Source organism: Mesocricetus auratus, unplaced genomic scaffold (genome assembly GCF_017639785.1).
Source record: "Mesocricetus auratus isolate SY011 unplaced genomic scaffold, BCM_Maur_2.0 Super-Scaffold_100008, whole genome shotgun sequence".
Lineage (NCBI taxonomy): Eukaryota > Metazoa > Chordata > Mammalia > Rodentia > Cricetidae > Mesocricetus > Mesocricetus auratus.
The window spans coordinates 35,477,931-35,498,429 of record NW_024429192.1 but is presented as its reverse complement, the minus strand read 5'-3'; the positions used below and the strand labels follow the sequence as shown (position 1 = coordinate 35,498,429).

The 20,499-nt window shown below is 36.9% G+C and overlaps 1 protein-coding gene across 3 annotated transcripts in view; it reads right to left on the bottom strand.

The window, feature by feature from the left end:
- Positions 1 to 20,499, bottom strand: part of Col8a1 (collagen type VIII alpha 1 chain) — a 127,085-nt gene that overhangs the window by 40,777 nt on the left and 65,809 nt on the right. For all 3 annotated transcript variants that reach the window (XM_040750625.1, XM_040750623.1, XM_040750624.1), the window contains exon 2: positions 14,772 to 14,886. The gene's annotated coding sequence lies outside the window, so the exon portion shown is untranslated. The remainder of the gene's footprint in view (positions 1 to 14,771; positions 14,887 to 20,499) is intronic.

Sequence of the window (20,499 nt, the reverse complement as noted above, 5' to 3'; positions counted from 1 at the left end):
TTTCACAAGGAAGAGATATAGAACATGATATTTAGCAGCTTCTCGACTCAGTAAGGTTGAATAGCAAGGTGTATGGTATGTGGACTTTCCTTTGAACTCTTTCCCAGTGCATCACAAATATTACCATCACAATGACATAAGTAGTGAACACACATATGTGTGTGAATGCATAGGCACACACACACACACACACACACACACACACACACACACACACACACACCATGTGAAAATGTCCGTATTTTCTTTGTCAATACAGAAGTGCTGAACATCAGTTCAAATTCAAGGTCAGAGAAGTAGCATAAAATGAGGATGACTACCTGTTACTATTTTTATTCTTGCCTTATCTTGAAAATTAGATTTCTGGGAAAAGAAATATGATCATACAAAAGAATCAAAACAAATCATGGGATAGTTTCATGAGAAAAAAAAAGCCTAGAAGAAAGCAGAGGGAAAATCCCTAGGGGTCAATTGTTCTGAACATGGTATGTATCTACTCTCTGTCAGCCAGAGCTGTGGTGTCTGAAAATGATTGCTGGAATATCTGAAATTCTTAATAAAAATTCCAGGAAACCTGGAGGATTCTGGGAAGCATATGTGAAACCAAGGACATTTTAATTTTCTGTAAAAACTGCATGAGCCAAAACAAAGTGTTAAGACATCAGGTAGGTGTGACAAGTTGTCTGTTTTCATTTTTACGGTGTTCTAGCACCTCAAAGCAAAGAGCAAGGGAGAGAACCTTTATTCTACCCTTATTGTTCTTGTGGTGGGGTGTTGTGTGGATGCTGCTCCTGCTTCATGAGGTGGCACTGCTGAGATCTCGTTTGGAGGCTGCAGCAAGGAAGCCCCTTACTCCCACACGGCTCCATTTAGGAGCCACCACAGAGCCACCCTCCCTAAAGAGGACTAGTGTTTGGCCAAAGATATGGGAGTACCTGTGCTCCCACTGTGTTGCAGAATACTAGACTAATTCCTCTGATTTGACTCACTTTGGTAGTACTCAACCTAGATCCCCTTTGATGAGTGGATCTTAGTCTCCCACATTTACAATCATTGTGGCCTCTGGTAAATCAGACTCTCGCGGAGCCTCAGTTTCTCTAGGTGTTTATAAAATTGCAAATACAGTGCCAGCTTCGCTTCTGATGTTTCTCCTTCAATTTGAGGAAGTTGTAATATACTAGACACCTACTACTGGTCTTTTATTTGAACAAAAATGTTTCTTCTTATTCAATCCCTGTCTCTACATTCACAACATGCAGGTATAGTTCTGGAGTGTATGGGAGGCCAACATGAATTGAGGATCTGTTGTGTGACTATTTTATACCTCTCCTCCAAGGAACTCCTGAGTGAAAAATGCATCTGGCTCCCATTTCCTGCAGAATTTTGCTTATTTGAAATGTTTAAGAAATCAATTGATCTGACTTCAAACAGACTAGGTTTTGCTGGCTGTGTAAAAGCCCAAACCTCCTTTTGTGTCACTCCCAAGTCTGGACTTCACAAACATCCAGTTCTCTTCATACTTCAGCAGAGAACGTCTTACTGGCCATGGCTCCTTCATGCTGAGCCAAGTGTCAGGCTGGGGAGGCAATAAATCTCTGCGATTCTTCATATCTGGAATCTTTCCTGTTGCTTCTGATAAGGAAATGACAGAGAACTTCAGCTCTACGCATAGATCTCAGAGAAATGTGGAAACCAAATCATGTTTTGCTCACAAAAGGGAAAATAAAACGTGCTAAATTTGGCTTTGAGTTCATCCAGATGGTTTTCAGAGGACTTGGGTAATGGATGTAGAAATTATCTTTGTTTTAGACTAGAGTGTACTTGGAAATTTTAAAAATGAAAACAAATTACTATCTTTTAATTATTTTGACTAAATATTTCTTAATGGGAGGATAGTAGCAAAATTTTGTCCTAAGTAGAAGTCTTTGCAAAGCAGATTTCTTGCCCTCCTGTAGTAAGAGACTACTCATTATTGTTTGTGCCCTTCATTTATCTCTCCCCACATCTGCTTGGTACTTCCACATTTTATAGTAGATTTTAATGACTTGAATGAGTGTGATTGGAACAAGCATTTCTTCCAAAATGGAAAGATTTTTCCATGACCTCTGCACACAATGTGGGAAAACTAATGAAGTCTGCTTGGGTCTAGCCAACTCCATGCATAGCCACTGCAAAAAAGACACTCTCAAAATAAAACAAGGAAGATCGTTTTTGAAAAGCTTCTAATTGAGTTTTGAATATTTTCTATCTAGTAACATCACTGACAACATTCATTTTCTGGCATTTTAGTGGAAGTGGTAAAAGTTGCTTGGAATCAAAAGTTTCATTCAACTGCTCTCATTTGTTTGAGACTCATTACCAGAAATGTAGCAAAGAAAAAGAGCCGTATTTATCCACAGGGAATTGGTACGCATTGACATGACCTCAACTAGCAAGTGGGGCCTCTCAAAGGAGCCAAGATATTGAGCCATATTACATGAGAAACTCATTAAAAATCCATTTATAATTAAACATTTTGTCTCTAGAGGCTGCAGCCAGTTTGGGTCCTGATGATTTTGTCGACACACAGCAATACAGTCAACAATCCTGATACACTCACCATTTTGAGCAAATTGACCCATCATTCCTTTTATTTTTAAAACAATTGGCCTTGGCTTTGTTGACTTAATTTGTTCTTCCAGAGCTACACAGATGAAGCTTTTGAACTAGTGAGGCCAAGCCTCTATTTAGCTAATAAAAACATTGGTTAATCTAAAAATTATGTACCTTTGATCTCAGAATGTGTGTTTTACATATGTCTGCTATTCTCCGGTTCATTTCAAAAAAAGGACTGAAGCCACAAAGTGAATGAACCTATGCAGACTTTCCATTTTAATTGTTACCTGCCCACTTCTTTCTCATGCTTATGCTGTAAGTAGGACAGGATAGAGGAGAACATTTTGGGATTAGAATTTGTTCTTGAACTTTTTGCTTGTATAATAGAATTTGGAAGTGTTAGGAAAACATTTGGCAAATACAGCTTATTTTCTTCACATTTTTATGCGCATTTATTTAACAAAGATTCCCTCAGGCACTGTGCTTCCATACAGTGGCAAATCAGATTCCTGATCTCACAGAGTTCTGCTTTAGTGGAATGGCAATGTACCAAATAAGGTCATTTTAGACAGAGGCAAGTGATGTAAGGGAGAGGAACAGGAATGTGGGATGGGATGGGATAGAGACTGGGATAAATTCCAATTGGTAGTAAACCAGGGTTAGTGGATAAAAGAAGCTAGCCATAGGACATTGCCTGAGCAATTTGCAGGTTGAGTGTCCCCCATTGAGAGTACTGAATGGATTAACACATGTAGAATACATAGATCACTGCCTGGCATCTATAAAATGTGAAATGCTTTTTCTGCACTAGACAGTCATAGTATTTACCAAATTCAAGTCTCCTGGCAGGTGCAGAGAATTAGAGAGACTGACTTCCAGGAGCTCAAGTGACATACTCCCAAGCAGTGCTTTCCCATGTGTGGTTTCCAGACCATTGGTTTCTTACTCACTGGCCTTCCTCACTGCCAATCTTGTCCCATGGAACTTACTCAGGCAAGCACTGAGGAAAGGTCAGAAACCTACATTTTGCACAGACTTGCTGTAGTTCATTCTTGAAACCTGCATTGCTCAGGGATAGTCTATGTCTGAACCGGACCTTTTGATCTGGTGCTTTCCATGATGTCAAGAATAAGTAATTGTCTCAAGTGCAAGGAACACCTCACAACACTTCTGATGAGCTCAATTTAGTTTATGAAGTCTTTCTATAATGGAATTACAATTCACAATTACCATTCCCAAATCCTCAGGCATAATTTCATTGGTTTTTTGAGTAGGAAAGCTGTGGTTTTGGATCACCCAGTTTTTGGCTATCTATAATTTGGAAGGTCTGCCTGGTGCTCTTCCGTGCCATTTTAAAACCTGCCAAAGAATAAAAAAGTTTTTACCTTTTAGGTGTAAGTGCCAAAAGCTCTTATATCTTGGAAGACATTATACTTGTAAGTGCATCAGGCTCAGTAAAATTCCTCCTTATACCTATTTTTAAAGCATGATCTCAAAAGGGGAGATGAATAAGGCTTATTTTATTATCTCTCCTTGGCTTTCCCATTTAATGTATCTATTTATTTTCTAGCTTTAGAATAACTTGTAGGCAATTTAACAGTCTTAGATACAGGGATCTCAAAGGAAAAAAACATTGGATATAAGGAAAGATTCGTGGTGATTCCTGAGGTTGAATGAAAACAGACTTGAAAATCCAGATTGGTTTCTATGCTTCAGAAGTGTGAGACTTCTGTTTTTCTATCAAATACTTTCCTAAAAGGGGCTTGGTCTGGGAACACACATCTTATCCAATTTCTTTTTCATGTCTCAGTCTTCTCTATTAGCTTTCATTCATAACTATATAGTAGACCTGGCAAATGTAATGATAACATTGGAAAAAGGCCAGCACTGGCCATGAGGCTGATAGCATGAAAGAATCATGTCATTTAAAGACAATTCAGAATCATAGACATAGATCTTATAAGCATAGGTGGATTGAGGAAGTGGTCAAAAGAAGCCAGCTTTTATTTCTTTTAAAAACAAAATTTTCACATTGACAATGCCACCTCAAAGTGAAAAAGTAGGTGATGAATGTAGACATATAAGAACCTGTGGAGTTTAAGGTACTCTGTAAAGCTCATCATCACTGAATTGCATACTGCAATAAGCTTAAGGGTCACACGAAAGAGGAAGGATGCACTATACAAGTACTCCCTCACCCAGAGAGAAAAGCGTCTCCTGTCCCTCCCCCATCCCATTTAAATTAGCAAAACTTCAAGCTTTCTTCATTCATTCCACAATGCTTTGCCTAGTGCCATATGAATGCCAGGTACAGTTGAAGTTGCCAAGAATACAACAACAGAGCCATACCTCCATTTTTATAGAGCCACTAGAACTTCATTTCTTTGCCCTCTGTAAAAATACTTGTAGCTAATTAGTATCTATCCATGGGGTCAGGTGATGGGATGGAAAGGAGCTGCCTTGAGACCAGTGAAAGCTGTTGAAGGAATGATGTTTCCACAAAATTGAAGGGGGCTGGAAGAACCCTGTTTCCATACAATTGAAGGGTGCTGAAGGAATTGTTTCCATACTGTTGGCTCCAGGTTCTCTCTTTTTAGAGAAATTATTTCTGATCCTGATCCTGAAATTATTATAGCTCAGAAATTATTTCTGAGCCTGTCTTGAAACCTTTCATAGAGTTTTGATTTCCATCTGACTAAATGGTCATTTTTGGATAAATACTTGTACCGCTAAACTATGTTCTTGCTCTTGTCAGTCGTGCCTTAGTGGCATGACAGTGCTACCCAAAATTTTTGTTGATAAGACACAATAATACAACTGTCTAGAAATTTAAGACTCTGGTTTCCACCAAAAAGCTACTGGTGATTGACATTCTATTTTATTGTTTACATGGATGCTGGAGACATGAACACAGGCTTTCATTCTTGCATAGCAGGCACACTACAGAGCCATCTTCCCAGCATGATTATACTGTATTTTTATGATTACCTCTATTTCTTTATGTTTGTTTTCCTTCTTTATGCTTGAAGTCTTAACAACGTTATCTATGTATAGGTAGAAAGAAGCTGCTAGTATTTGATTTGATGGCCATCCTGTAGTATTTTATAGACTGAGATAAGAAGTTGTTTAGTAAATGAGATATATCTTAGATAAGGAGTTTAAAGATTACCAGGAACCTCATGGTAAGGAGATCTCTGATAGCAGAAGACTGGAGTGGAGGGAGTGGGTTTTCTGCAGGCGTCCTGTGGCAAGGATTCTCAATAGGAGAGAGGCAGGAGACACAAGGAATGGGAGGCTCAGTGCATGGGCCAACAACAGCATCCGGGAAGGGAAATGGAATGCTGCTTTCCCTGACTGTGCTCTTCTGCAAACCCCACCAGTGCTACTATTCTACAACTTCTGGACAAGAGACCAGGAGAATAGACCTACTGTCTTGGCCCTTTTACATGTGCAAGACAATTAAAAATCTTATCAGCAAATTTTCATTATATAGTCATGTTTCATAGTGACATTTTGATCACAGCCCTCATTGCATTCTCTTGTTCCCTTCCTGTTAGTCCCCTTATTTCTCCAAATGGTTTGTTTTGTAGTTTTATGTATTACACACATACATATTGCTCGTATGAGGGAAAGCTTGCAGCCAGGAGGTAGTAGTGCACGCCTTTAATCCCAGCACTTGGGAGGTTGAGGCAGGCGGATCTCTGTGATTTTGAGGCCAGCCTGGTCTACAGAGCGAGTTCCAGGACAGACTCCAAAACAATACAGAGAAACCCTGTCTCTCAAAATCAAGAGAGAGAGAGAGAGAGAGAGAGAGAGAGAGAGAGAGAGAGAGAGAGAGAGAGACATGTCTTTATTTGAGCAAAATCAATGCAGTTACTATTCTATGTCAGTTTTGACATGAGCAATCTGAGAGGAGGGAATCTCAATTGAGAAAATGTCTCCAGAAGATCAGACTATAAACTGATAAGGCTGTAGGTCATTTTCTTAATTAGTGATTGATGGGAGATGGCCCAGTCCATTATGCATGGGGGCACCCCTGCTGGTGGTCAAGCAGACTGAGCAACCCATGGGGGAACAAGCTCCATTGACTGCATCAACTACTGTCTCCAGCTTCCTGCCCTTCCAGAGTCCCTGTTTTGACCTCTTTTGGTGATGAACAGTAATATAGGAGCATAAGCCAAATAAACCTTTTCCTCCACAAGTTGTTTTTGGTCGTGGTGTTTCAGCACCAGCTGAGACACTGTCTGTAGCAGTACTGTTTGTTCTCGTGGCTACATTCCTTGGATAACCTGAGTACAGAAAGCTAAAGTGGATTCCAAGTCTGGTAGGAATATTTCTTCAATTACTGCACATGAGATAGTTTCATTGGGAAAATCCAGAAAATATAACCTTTGCTCACCTTCATTTGGGAGTCATCTATAGATACCATGCATTTCATCAACTGTGGTTTTTTCAAATTAATAAATGAACTAATTTGAAATGATGCACAAAATTATGTGTACTTATCATCTACAATATGATTCTTTTAATTGTAAAATAGTTGAATCTAGCTAATTAATATATCCATTACTTCACAGTTTGTGAGTATTTGTGTTTGTGTTTGTGTGTGTGTGTGTGTGTGTGTGTGTGTGTGAGAGAGAGAGATACGAACAGAACTTTAATTTTCTTATTTTTTTCCAAAATGCATCATCAGTATAAAGCACTATGCTTTCTACAGAGGACACTTAGACTGGTCCTATATTTTGCTGATGTGAGAGGCTGCCTAGTATGTTTCTTAGCCACTGCCTTGTTTCAGTCCCATCTCCTCCATTTGCTAGACAGACATCCTTAGACAAATAAATCTCTTAAGTGTTTTGTATATTTATAGTATTTATAGTTGTCACCTGTCTTTACAATGGAGAAAAGACTTGTATCTACTCAGTTGCTATGAATAACTGAATATACATACATACACACACACACACACACACACACATATATACATATATATATCATAGAGGATCTAAACACATGGTAAATACTAGGCATGTATTCATTTTTCAGTACTGTGGAACAAATGCCGATATGATCAGAGCATATTCAAATTTATTTTTATATTCATCTTGAACATACCTTTGTCAAAAGAATTAAGAAAGAAAGGCAGGAAGAAGAAGCAATTTTGAAATCATTTAATCGGCTATCTACCAATGTAGTAATTCAAAGGCGTCACTAGATGGCAACTGCGATTCATAAAACTAGCTGCAGATGATGCCCTCGTTGGATCTGACCTTGGCCACAGCATCTCCTGTGCCCTGTAGTTTTAGGCTCATGCTGTTCCTTCTTACTCCATGAGCCTTAAACAAAACTGCAGTCAGCACAGCATGCGTTCTGTAGGCGTTCTTCAAGCTCCTTTATAGGTGCCAACTAATGGCAGCTGCACTGGGCTTGGTTCCCTTGCCAAGATCATTTCGGGAATATGCTTATCAGGAGTGGTTTAGGCCAAGTGACATCAGAGTCAAAATCCTGGTCTAATAAGATCATCAGTGACTCTCAAAGCATATTCACCTGCTAGCAGCCTCAGTATATCACCTGGTTACTTATTCAAACTGCAAGTTCTTGGCCACCTTAGCCTCAGCAATCAGGAAGTCAGTGTTTTAACAAGTGTCTCAGGTGGTTCCTGTGCCTGCTCAAGTTTGTGGACCACTGAGATAACAATGTTTCGAATAATATAAATGTTGGAATTGGAAGATTCTCAGAGCACATTTGGACCCCACTTAAATTTCACCTAAAATGAAACCTTTGCCAAGTTAAATGGTGAAAGGACTTACTGAAAATAATGGAAATCCCTGGCTTTTAATGTGGGAAAGTCAGACTATGAATATCCCAGCTTTTCCAACAATGCATTTTGTCACCCTCCTCCTAGAAACTGAGGCTATAGATTTACACATTGTGTATAAATTGAAAAACGTCGTATCTGTATTTATGTAAGCATTTATTGATTTCAACATATATTTCTATGCCGGTATGACAGCTTGCATAAAGCAGCATTCCCTGAAGTGGGGATGAAAATGTGTAGTTGAGTAAGGGAGACTCAAATAAAAAAGACATATGCATATGCAAAAAAAATACATGCAGAGTCTTGGAAAACAGATAAATGCCACTATAGATTAGGGAAGAAAAACAAAAGGAGACTTTAGAGCTAAACTTTGGATGTGGCTAGATGCTCACCAGATGAACAAGTAGACAAATGACTTCTAGAACAAGCCGTCAGCATGTATATGGCCTCAGAATCATGAAGTTGGGGAATAGCAAGGTTTATTCAAAGGGAGGGATGTAGTCAATAAATTATAAACAGCAATATTAACCATAACTGACACTGACCATTAATAGTAACACAGTACTGAGCATTTTTAACTATTATCAATTGATGTAACCACTGAACAGCTTTGCACACATCTACTCTCAGCCATGTGTTGCAGATAACAACAGACAGGCATATATTGAAATATTTTCCTTGAAGGTTAGTGTTTCTATTTCCATTCTGAGAGAGACATTGCACTTAAAAAGAGGCTTGATATTTACTTCTTCTAGAACATTCTCAGTAATATGAAGTATGCAATTGTATAGAAAGCCGAATGTATTCTTAATATAATCTCCCTTCCCTCATTTTGAATTTTATCAAAATAAAATGCATGATTTAGTTCTAATTTTACCTTACGCAAATAAGATCTCTCCAAACAAGCACTGTTCTCTCTCACTCAGCTCAGTGGATATTTACAATTACTGTCTGTTATAGGTTAGTAACTGTTGCTAGTTAGATACTAGACACCAGCAAACAATGTTTCTATAGTACTTTCCACTAAATTAAAATTGAACTAAAAAGGATAATTTCATTAGTAACATCTCTGTAAAATAGCTTTACTTGGGCCATTCAACCAGTAGGTAACCCTAGGCCAGTGACAGCATTAAGACTAGAAGTTGGGGTTGGAGAGATGGCTCAGCTGTTAAAGGCTAGGCTCACAACCAAAAATATAAGACTAGAAGTTGGCCATGAGTCTGGGTTTTAGTAAGAATGTGGAAGGGGATCTGAGAAAGTTGGAATAGTTCTTTTCCTTGGAGCAAGTCTCTTAAAACAATGATAAGACTATCACTGACTTTCTTTTTTCCTTTTAAAAATGTTTTTGAGACTATAATTATATTTTCCCATTCCATTTCCTCCATTCAAACCTTTGTTGCTCTCTTTCAAATTCAGGGTCTTTAAAAAAAATCATTGTTATTGCATAGTGCATAATATATACATACATATATATCTATGTATGTACATCTATCTATATCCATACATAACATAGATCTATGCATGTATGCATTATGAATTATGCAGTAACAATGACTTTTTATATATATGCGAAAATATTTCCACTACAATATATTTTTCACACATACACACACACCCCAAATATATACATACCTTCTATATGTTTGGTGCTACTTATATGTATATGTTTTAAGGGATGACCATTAGACAATCTTATCGCAAGTGTATTTTTCATAAGTGTATAAAATCAGATGGTTTTTGTTTTTCTTTCTTTTTGACTCAGGACTAAGTGTCCGGTTATTCTTCATTGATTTGGAATGTTGGAAGTGGCCGGGTTCTCATAATAATAGAAGAATTGTGAGGGCAAAGGGGCAAAGAAAGTCCATTGCAGTGGCCTGAGTCACTAAGGAGAGGAAGCTGAGTCATGAGTGAGTAGCTGCTCTGAGATCACGGGTTTATTGCACTTTTGTTTCTATTTTATAAGCACTTGCTGCAAATGTGATTTTTCACAGTAGACATTTGCATCTTATCTTCCCTGGTTAGAAATGCCAGCTAATAAACTTGAAATTCAAACTGTACTGAAAATTCTGGCAGGACTGAAAATATTGTGCTTGATCCTTTCTACTAAGTGCAGATGGCCAAGGAATAGTTAGTGCATTTCCTTTTTTTAGCTATTTAACTTTTTCCTGAAAACATAATTTTTCTATAATGTAGGTTTTGATCTGTAAAATATTTGTTTTGGATAAAATAGTCTAGAAGACACTTTCAGCTCCAAGGGTCTGTGTATTTATGAGGTAACAAATAAATGACACAGATAACTTACTACTGAATTTCATTGTAGCAAAATGTCAGTGTTGAATTAATAAAAGAATTTATCAGACAAGATAGGTCTCTATGAGTTTATGTTTGATCATTTTAATAGCTATGTATCTTAACTTTTACTTTCAGTAAGACCCTATTTCAGCTCAAAGCAGCATTTACACAAGACCTTTTACATCTTCCTGGGTAACACATGGCCAAATTCTAAACAGACTGAAAATGGAAGAAGTGCAGCTTACATGGGCTGCCTGTGCTTTTGAGAATGACCAGGACCATTGCTGCTTTACACACACACACACACACACACACACACACACACACACACACACACACACACACACACATTGCAGCTTTGATCTTTAAACTTATGTTTGTGTCTGAAAGTGTCCTGCTACCTCAAGAGTATATAGAAGGTATACAAGTAAGGCTGAATCTTTGACATTAATATACACTATGCTCTGATAGCATCTTGGGAAATTTGTGTAAGTCATGTCAAGGCAAGTACATAGACAAGCCCAGTAATATGAAATCATACTGCAGGCACTGAGTATTGGGATTCTCTGGTGTAGCATTACCCTACAGAAACATGTGAGTCATATGTACAATGTACAGTTACATTTACTGGTATCTGGGCTAAAAACTGTAAAGATGTAAAGAGACAGGTGAACTTACTCATACTGAGATACATATTAACACATTAATTACTATCTATAACTATGCTATTTCATTCAACTCAGGATATTGCAAATATAATTTCAACATGTATTCTTTTTATCTTGCCTTAAGAATTGTGGCATATAATTCCTATTAACAGCATGTCTTAATTAGGATGAGCCACATTTCAAATGCTCAGTTACCCTATGTGGCTTGTGACTACCACATTAGGAAGTGATGCTCATCTAAGTCTATCACTGGAAGAAACCAGAGAGTGGCAATGTGGTATAAACGGATGGCAAAGACCAGCTCCACATCTAAAATTTTCTGTTTTCTGGCTCTGACATTTGCTATTGATATGACTATGAACAAGTGATTTAGTTTTGTTGGGTCTCCAAACCCTATTCTTTAAAATGAAAAATTTTTATAATATTACTATATTCCTCTCAGGAGACTGGGGGTAAGATTAAATAAGATATTGTATGTGAAAGTGTGCTGTTAAACAATAAAATGCCATGCACATGTAAGGCATTATTACTTCTTTTATTGTAGATTTTGCTCTCATGGCTTGCCCAAGGCCACATTCCAAATTGGTGGAGAATGAAGGATAGTATCAGAGGCCTCTGGTTTCCAGCCATCTGCTTCAGCTAAAGGCTGGTCATACCAAACCATTTAAAATGATGCTTTAAAATAAACTTTTTATTTAAATGTTTGAGGAAAGAGGAGAGTGGCATTAAGAAGTAAATTCCATATTGAACAGTTACTTGCAGCATGTTTTGCCGTAAAAGTATATATAAAGATATTTATATCCTTATGTATCTGGAATTAGAGCTATCAAGGACTGAACTTTACTGATGTCACATAACATAAAACCCCATGTTCTTCAAAGTTTCAAACAACTTTTGAGATTAAACTGTAGTTTCTCAACTCTATTTCTAAAACAGCACAACCACAAGAAAGTCCTTCTGTACTGGACTTGATTAATAAAACAGATATGGTTAATTCAGCAAGTTTTCCATGGATATTTTTGGTTACAGATGTAATTCATTAATTCCTATGTGTGAGACACCACCACTTAAACAGTGTGACTCCAAGAGACACATTAGTGATAAACAGAAAGGGGGAATTTGTGGGTCCAACTCATATTATCTGGTGCTTACTGTGTGCAAGGCATGCTAGATGTTTAGTGGTCAGAAGAAGTTTGTTTCCATATTTTTATCACTCGCAGATAGGCTAGTTCACTCGAAGAAAGTATGGAGTATGTGTACCCAGATGTCTGTGATACATGCATAGCTACTCTTTGCTTTAGAAGGTAAATTTTGATTAGAAAAAACTCTACTTAATTAAAAATAATTTAGAAATTTCCCTTGTGTATTTTGGGAAACCACATAAATATAATGATCTGTTTCTTTTTCCCTAATTGTATGCTTGTCCTATATTTATATTTATGTGTTTGAGTCATTTTCTATATTGGGTCAAGTAGAACTTAAAATGACAATGAAAAAACTTAGACTTTTAGTTCTATGTGAATGGAAGCATAAACCCAATTCATTTGACAAGAAAAAAGACATACACTCCAAAGTTCTCTATTCTTCTTTCAATCAAAATTCTTTAAAATGACTTTCAGATGGTTATTTTCATTAGAAAACCGGTGATTAAAGCTTCAGAGTTGCCTGCGTTCACCATACTGAATAATGGTGGCTTTTATCTTGACTTGTCGAATTACTACTCCTGACTATTGAATGAAATAGTTGATTGACTCACCCTCGCATTTTACTACTTTTGCACCTTAGTTCAAAAACAAAGAACTTAATTGTGAAAAAGTCCAATAAAATGTATTTTTGATCTTTCTACCACAGCTTTACAAGCAACACCCCTCCTTTGCCGTGTAATAATCACCTTCTACATTTTTTATGATTTAGTTGAATGTTATTATTATAATTTTTTACTGGGTGAGTCCATCAATGTACTTGGCAGCAAGATTTTGTTTTAAGAAATTCAGAAGCTGAGTTTGTATTTGGTTGTAACAACTACAGAATTTCTCTGGCATTTAGTTCACAGCTCTCCCCAAGAGTGGGTAAAATCCATGACATGCCTCTTCTCACTTGTTTTTGCAACATCCTCCATCAACTTGCATCCTATAATCTGCTGCTTAAACAAAACATGAAATATTTTATTAAATGACTTAACATTGTGAACATTTTATTTGGAGAACATCTGGCTTTGATGGAACCCAGTCCAAATAGTTGGCAGTGTCTATATTAAAAATGTAATATCTTAGTAAAATCATTCAATTATTTGCATTTCTCCAGGTGCTCTGAATGGATTAATTCAAGACATGACATGATCACGTAGTGGGATGCTGTGCTGTTTTCGTTCAAATGATTCTCCAGTGCAAGAACACAAAAATCTTGAAGAATCTTAACAGATCAGTCTTTCACTTATAAAGTAAAACTACACTGTTAAAAGTCATTGTGCTGTTATAGATAGGAACCCTCAAGTCACGAGTCCAAAAGTCACACTTAGACCAGGCAACTGTTATAAGCATAGGATGGTGTGGGTATTATGAGATAATGTCTACTTGTCAAAAATGGATGGTATGTTGTGATTTTTTTCATCAAAGTTCAAAAGTTAATGGTGTACTTTACATTTTTATTGCTTCTACTGAGACATCAATTAAAGAATAAAAGATTCTGCCATACTGTTATTACTTTTCACTGTGGATATATTGAATGTCACATGTGAACAAAGCCATATTTGTTATATCATGCTGTGTTTCAAACATCTTAGACTGTCCTTGGGAAATTTCAGTGCATATCACTTCAGTCATCTGAAATGAATCATTTCATCATTATAACTCATAACTTCAAACTATAAAATATCAGCCAGAAAAATGGGCCCAATTAAGAGAAATATGATAATGGTAGAAAAACACATATGGACATGTCTGAGAGATGATAAGATTATTTTAATTTTCCCATTTGCACTGGAATTATTTATTTTTCAAATCTCCAGATCTTTTATTACTTAAAATCCTTTGCTGAATCATGAAAATAAGCTTAACTTAGCAATTTTACTCTGTACAATCTAGCCGTTAGCATCTGGTGAACACTTGGATACCTTACCCAGGTCCTATGGAAATGATTATTCTAAGGATCTATTTCAACATGCCTTCACTTAAAAATCAGCTGGGCTCACACTCTGTATTTGCTGCAAGTTTATTTTTTAAACTTGATATTAGTGATAGTCTCAAGCCTTCTTCAGCAGTGTAGATAGTATGGGAGATAGGACAATAGCACTTGCCGACAGTCTGAGTACCTATGTGCCTAATCGTTTATCTACTCCATGGCTGCTTCACCTGTGGATCACCCCACGGCTGGTACCTCCCTCCCTCCCTCTTCAAACTTACATTAGGCTTGGCTGGCCAGTAAAATTGGGAACGAAGGTCCTTGTTTGACTCTTCTTGTAGTACCACCGAGGCTGGCTGTGTTTTCACAGGATTTTCTTTATTTCCAGAACAGGTTCTGAAGTGGAAAAATGAGTATGCTTTTATTCAGTTGTATACAAAAAGGAATAATTGTTGTCAACTGTATTTTTTATCATATGACAATTTGATAGAAGATACAATTTATCATATGAGAAATTGTATAGCAGAATTTTGGTGTACCTTTAAGATATAATAGAGATTCTTATGTATTGATAAGAAGAGAGAGCATGTGTTTTACTTTTACTTAAACAAGTGTGTGTTTATTTTTATAAACATATTGCTATAGTTAAGATTTGGAATCTCTCTAGAGGCCCATATGCCTGGTTAGTCCTTGCAGTCATTGACAGATGATGGAGCATTTAAGAGGTGTGGCCTAGTAGGGGGAAGTTAGGTTTCTGAGGGAGTGCCCTTGAGGAAATATTGGTACCCTGACATTTCTCCTTTCTTTTTTGACTATAACAAGGTGAGCAAGCCTTCTCGTACACTCATTGCCTCCATAAAGTACCACTAAAGGCTCAAAACAAGAGTCAAGAGCTCATGACCTGACACTTCTGAAATCATAAGCCAGAAACACTTCTTCTTTTTAAATATATTGATTGCAGGCACACAAAGATAACACATATATACATGCATGTAAGATAGATCACGAACCTTTTGTCTTATAAGTTTCCATCATCATGTAATAAATTTTCATTAGTTCTATTCCCGCTGACATAGATTTGAGACACTTTAGAAAGGACAAGGATATTACCATATAGAAAGCCAATTTGTAGGGAAGTAATGCTCCAAGAAGCAGTCTCCTCTTAGAAAAGCCAAAATGTATATTTCAGATACATTTTCTACCTCATTTGCATATGCATTAAGTTAGAAGATGCTCTTGGTTACTTATCAAAAAGGGGGTGGTGGGCTTTGAATTGTGAAAAATTTCCTTCAATTTTGACACAACTCAAGCAGATTATACACACTTTAAACATCTCCCTCATTTAGACGTGTCACAAATCATGTGAGATTTGTTTCCTCCACCTTAGCCAGCTTTCAGAACTTCGCTGCTTTTCATAGTAGACACTCTCATTTGTTTTGTTGTGTTGCACAGAGACATCCCTAAAAGGTGTCTATATTTGTTGTTCAGAAAAGATTTAAACAGAAATGTCACAGTCTAAGTCAATAAGTTTTGAAAGCCATCTTTTATTGATTAGGAAATGAATTCAGAATTGGGTATCCAATTTGAAGTGTTCTGCAATAAGTGGTATAATGTAGGATAGTACTCTCTAATATTTTATGTAATAAACAGATGTGTCCATAGTTTATACTTTATAATATGGTATCCACTTGTTACATGTGACTGTTCGCCTCTTAAAAGTGTGACTGGCATGACTTAGAAACCCCATATTCTACTCTTTTTGCTTTTAATTGATTTAAAGTAATTGACATGCTTGTAACTAGCTGCTGTCATCAGAAAGTATGGTTCTAGGATTTCTCTGTAGTCAGTATTCAACACAAAATGGATATCTTTACCTCCTGAATATCAATAGAACTGCAGTCCCCAACCTCTGACATACCACCTCCCCATGGAGCCTGTGCAACTTTTCCTCAGACCTGAGGGTGGATCCATTATCATTGTGAATCCCACCCTTACTGTAGGTATTGAAACAAATACTAAGCCTTAAGTGATTCGGACATCTTCTCTACTTAGAAAGCCATGGGGCCTCAAACTACCTCTTGTAATAAAGTTCATCAGCAGTAAATGGACACAAATACTTGATTTTTTGAGTCCCCTGCACGTGTTGTATGACTCTTTACATAAGACTGGCTAGAAGCCAGGCAGATAAGGAGGTAAGGCAAGCATAGTTGCTTCCATGAGAAAGAACTCTCCAAATTGTGAGTTGATTTCAGACAACGATGATAGATACTGTGTATGCCTCTTGATATATTATTCTTCAATACTATAAGAGCCGATCACATACAAGCCACAGCAATGATATTGGAGATAGAATGGTTGAAAAGAAAGCTATAGTCCCTCTCTTCGCAATGATTAATTTAGACCAGTGGTTCTCAACCTTCTTAATACTGCAATCCTTTAATGTAGATCCTCATGTTGTGGTGACCCCCAACCATAAAATTATTTTCATTGCTACTTCATAACTGTAATTTTGCCATTGTTATCAACCATAACATAAATATCTGCTATGTAGGATATCAGATATCTAAACAAAGGTGTTGTGACCCGCAGGTTGAGAACCACTTCATTGGACTGCAGCAATTTTCATAATGCTAAAATTGATTTCCTTCTTTCTGATTGTGGTAAAAATAGAAGAGGAGGAGAAAGAGATACAACACAAATAGAAGTCTCAAAGAATCATTATTAGGTGGCTGTTGTCCATTCAATTCAATTTAGTTCTCTGAATAGTTTTCACATATCCACACTCAAAACACAGATCTATAAAACAAAAGCAAAAGTCCCCCCTTTTAAAGTTCAGTTCTGTAGTACAGAAAATAACCAGAGAGATCTTAGTTGTCATTTTTAGATCATGTGTCTAGCATTAGATTGAACATTTATTGGTAGTTTATTGAATATATTTAAATGAGGTTCCCCCTCTCTTAGCCAGAATTTCCTTTAAACTAATTACTAGTGAAAAGGCTCTTTGTTACTAGTACTATAAGGAGACTTTGATATTTACTTTGCCACTCATAACACTTTTAGAAAGACTGTTCCAGTCATTGTGCATGAAACAACTCAAGTATTCAGTATTCAAGCACTGCAAGATAGGAGGGGTAATATTGCCTACACAGGTAATTAAAAACTCATTGCATATCAGTTTATTTTGGAAGAATGAGCTAGAAATACGGTAAAATACTATAAGTAAGATTTTCAAGCTTTGTTTTCTTGTCCACACAATAATTGTACATGGTCCAACATGCACTTATTAGATGAACTGTCATTGACAATAGTTTAAGGATGAAAGAGATAAAAATTAAATGGCTGCATCAACAATGTCTAGAATTTAAAGGATCTCAAGACAATAACATGATGTTTTTTCAAATGTATCAATTGATGACAACTTTGACTTAAAATGCCTTATTTATTGTGTATGTGCCTCAGTGTATGTATATGTATCGTGTGTGTTCATGCGCCCATGGGAGCCAGAAGAGGGCATTAAATTCTCCACAATTAGAGTGACAGTGCACTATAAGTCACTCAGTGTGGGGCTGCGATCCTTTGGAACCCTGATGTTTCCCCACCTTCAGACCATACACAGAAGCCTTTATGTTGATCTTTTGCTGGCAATTACGTTCAGCCTGGGAATCCTTTCCTCAAGACCACCATACATATGGGCCCTTAACCCTTTAAATCTCAGTGTGAACATCACTCCCTCACAAAGGACCTTCTTTCTCTGGTATAAAATAAACTTCTCATTTACATGTATCTCCGTTCTCTAATTCTCCAGCAGCAGTTAGAGCTTCCTTCCTTAATCATGCTTCATATTCACTTAAAGTCTGCCTTCGCGTGAACGTTCCTTCTCTTCCCCCTCTAAATCATCTCCTCTGTCTCACTTCCTTGACAGGGTTTCAGATAGCCTAGGCTAACCTCAAGCTCATTATGTAGCTGAGGATGACCTTGAATTTCTGCACCTCCTGCCTCTACCTCTCAAGTGCTGGAACTACCAGCATGTTCCACTATGCCCACCTCTAGTTCCCTAACTGAGGCAGGAAGCTAGTTTCTTTTAGGCTAAAACATCCCTTATAACTAGAACTGGGCCTGGCACATGGTTAAGTGTTTATAAATACTTGCTAGACCCCTTATAAATAAACACATCTTGCAATTCTGAGACACAGAACTCAACAGGGAAAGAAAACCAGCACTTGAGGATTTTAAACATTTTATTTTCTTTTTAAGCCAGAAATTTTAAACTCTATGGACATTTTAAAAGGCTTTGATGGTTCTGATTAGAGCTAAGTACATTCCTTCAATTTGGAAGAAAAGAAAAACCCACAAACAAAATCACAGCAGCGTAAAATTTTTTTCAGGAATATGATGAGAGCTCCCTTGTCAAATCACATACTTTTGAAACTGTATCACCATTCAGCAGGCTCCTTGCTTTGAAATGAAGACTGTTTATCTCGCACCAATATTTTATTGCTACTGAACATGTGATTATTTACTAGATAAGGAGAAGTCTTAGCAAAAAGACTTTCTTTTATCACTATAAGTGTTGAAAACAGTCTTGATTTTTTTTAAAGTTTGATTTTATTACTTTAGTTTTTTGAGACTGGCTTAATTCAGGCATCTAGAATAAGGTGGCATATTTACTGCATTTGGTAACTGGAATGAAAACTATTCCCTATGGTACTATTCGTTCTGAGTTGGGCTTCAGTAGTCAGGTATGATCTATAATCATAAGATTCTACAATACTCAGATTTAATTCTATAAAACCCTTGATGATAATGTGTATTGCTATTCCAAATTGCTATTATAGATATGCCATAACATTTCAGAAAGCTTATAACATTTTCTCAGACATCCAGACATAGGTTTCAATACGTGTATCAATATAGCCTATCCTAAACAGTTTTGAATTTCCAACATAAAGCAGGCTGATTATATTCTTATGGTATATGAAGAAAGAGGAAACATGTAAATGTGCCCCATGAGCCAGTTCCTTGTTGATTGTGTTATCTGCCTACTCCCAATTAATCCTACAGCTACAACTGTGCAGCAAATGAATAGAGGCAGGGAGATGAAATATTTTAGTTTTACGCAGCACTGCAGGAAAAATTTGGTGAATCAGGAACCAGTAAAACAAAACTGCCCAGTCTTACCCCATCAACATCATCCAGGGACTAAATTTCAAGTTTTGCAAAGGATACTAAATATTACCTTGCTGATGCATAGTGGTATGAGAGCATGACAGATGTCCGTTGACCAATACTGTTACCGAATTGAATACAGTATTGCAACTGCACATTTGGATTGCTTAGAAATAGATGGACTTATAAAAATTAATTGAGTTAGGCACCGTGAAGTTCCTGGAAGCCAGTCTTTTTTTTCCATAGAAGCACCTACTGATTTAGTACACAGCTGATACAATGTTTAAAAGCAGAGAGATCCCATTTTCATTTTCATTAACAAAAACACAAGGCTGTATGTTGTGAAATTCCTGTCTACTGGAATAGAATCAAATCTTAATTAACAACTAAATCTTGGTAAATAGAAGAAAGGAAGACATTCTAGGGTCAGATTAAACCACCACTAAGAATCTAGATTGGTAAATCACTGGCTTTGTTTTAAATATGACTAGTGAGACATTCATTTCCTCTTGTTTATAAAACCCATCAATGGTTTCATGACTCCCATTATAAGGTGCAAAGGGGCAACACGAATTGATCTGGTAAAAACTGAAAATACCTCTTTAAGGTATATATGACATAGTTGGAATGGGGACAATAGGAATGAGGAATCAACTACTCAAAATGCAAAAATATTTGAAAAATGGTGACTTTAGTTTGGAAGGCTAGAGGAGATGAGTTCCCATGGTTGGGATTTACAATTTAAGTGGTGATATTTGACAGAAAGTCTCCCTGAGATCTTTTTACTGTTGGTGCATTTGTGAATCTTTTTTTGCAGCATGTTATTTTCCAGGGGCATCTCAA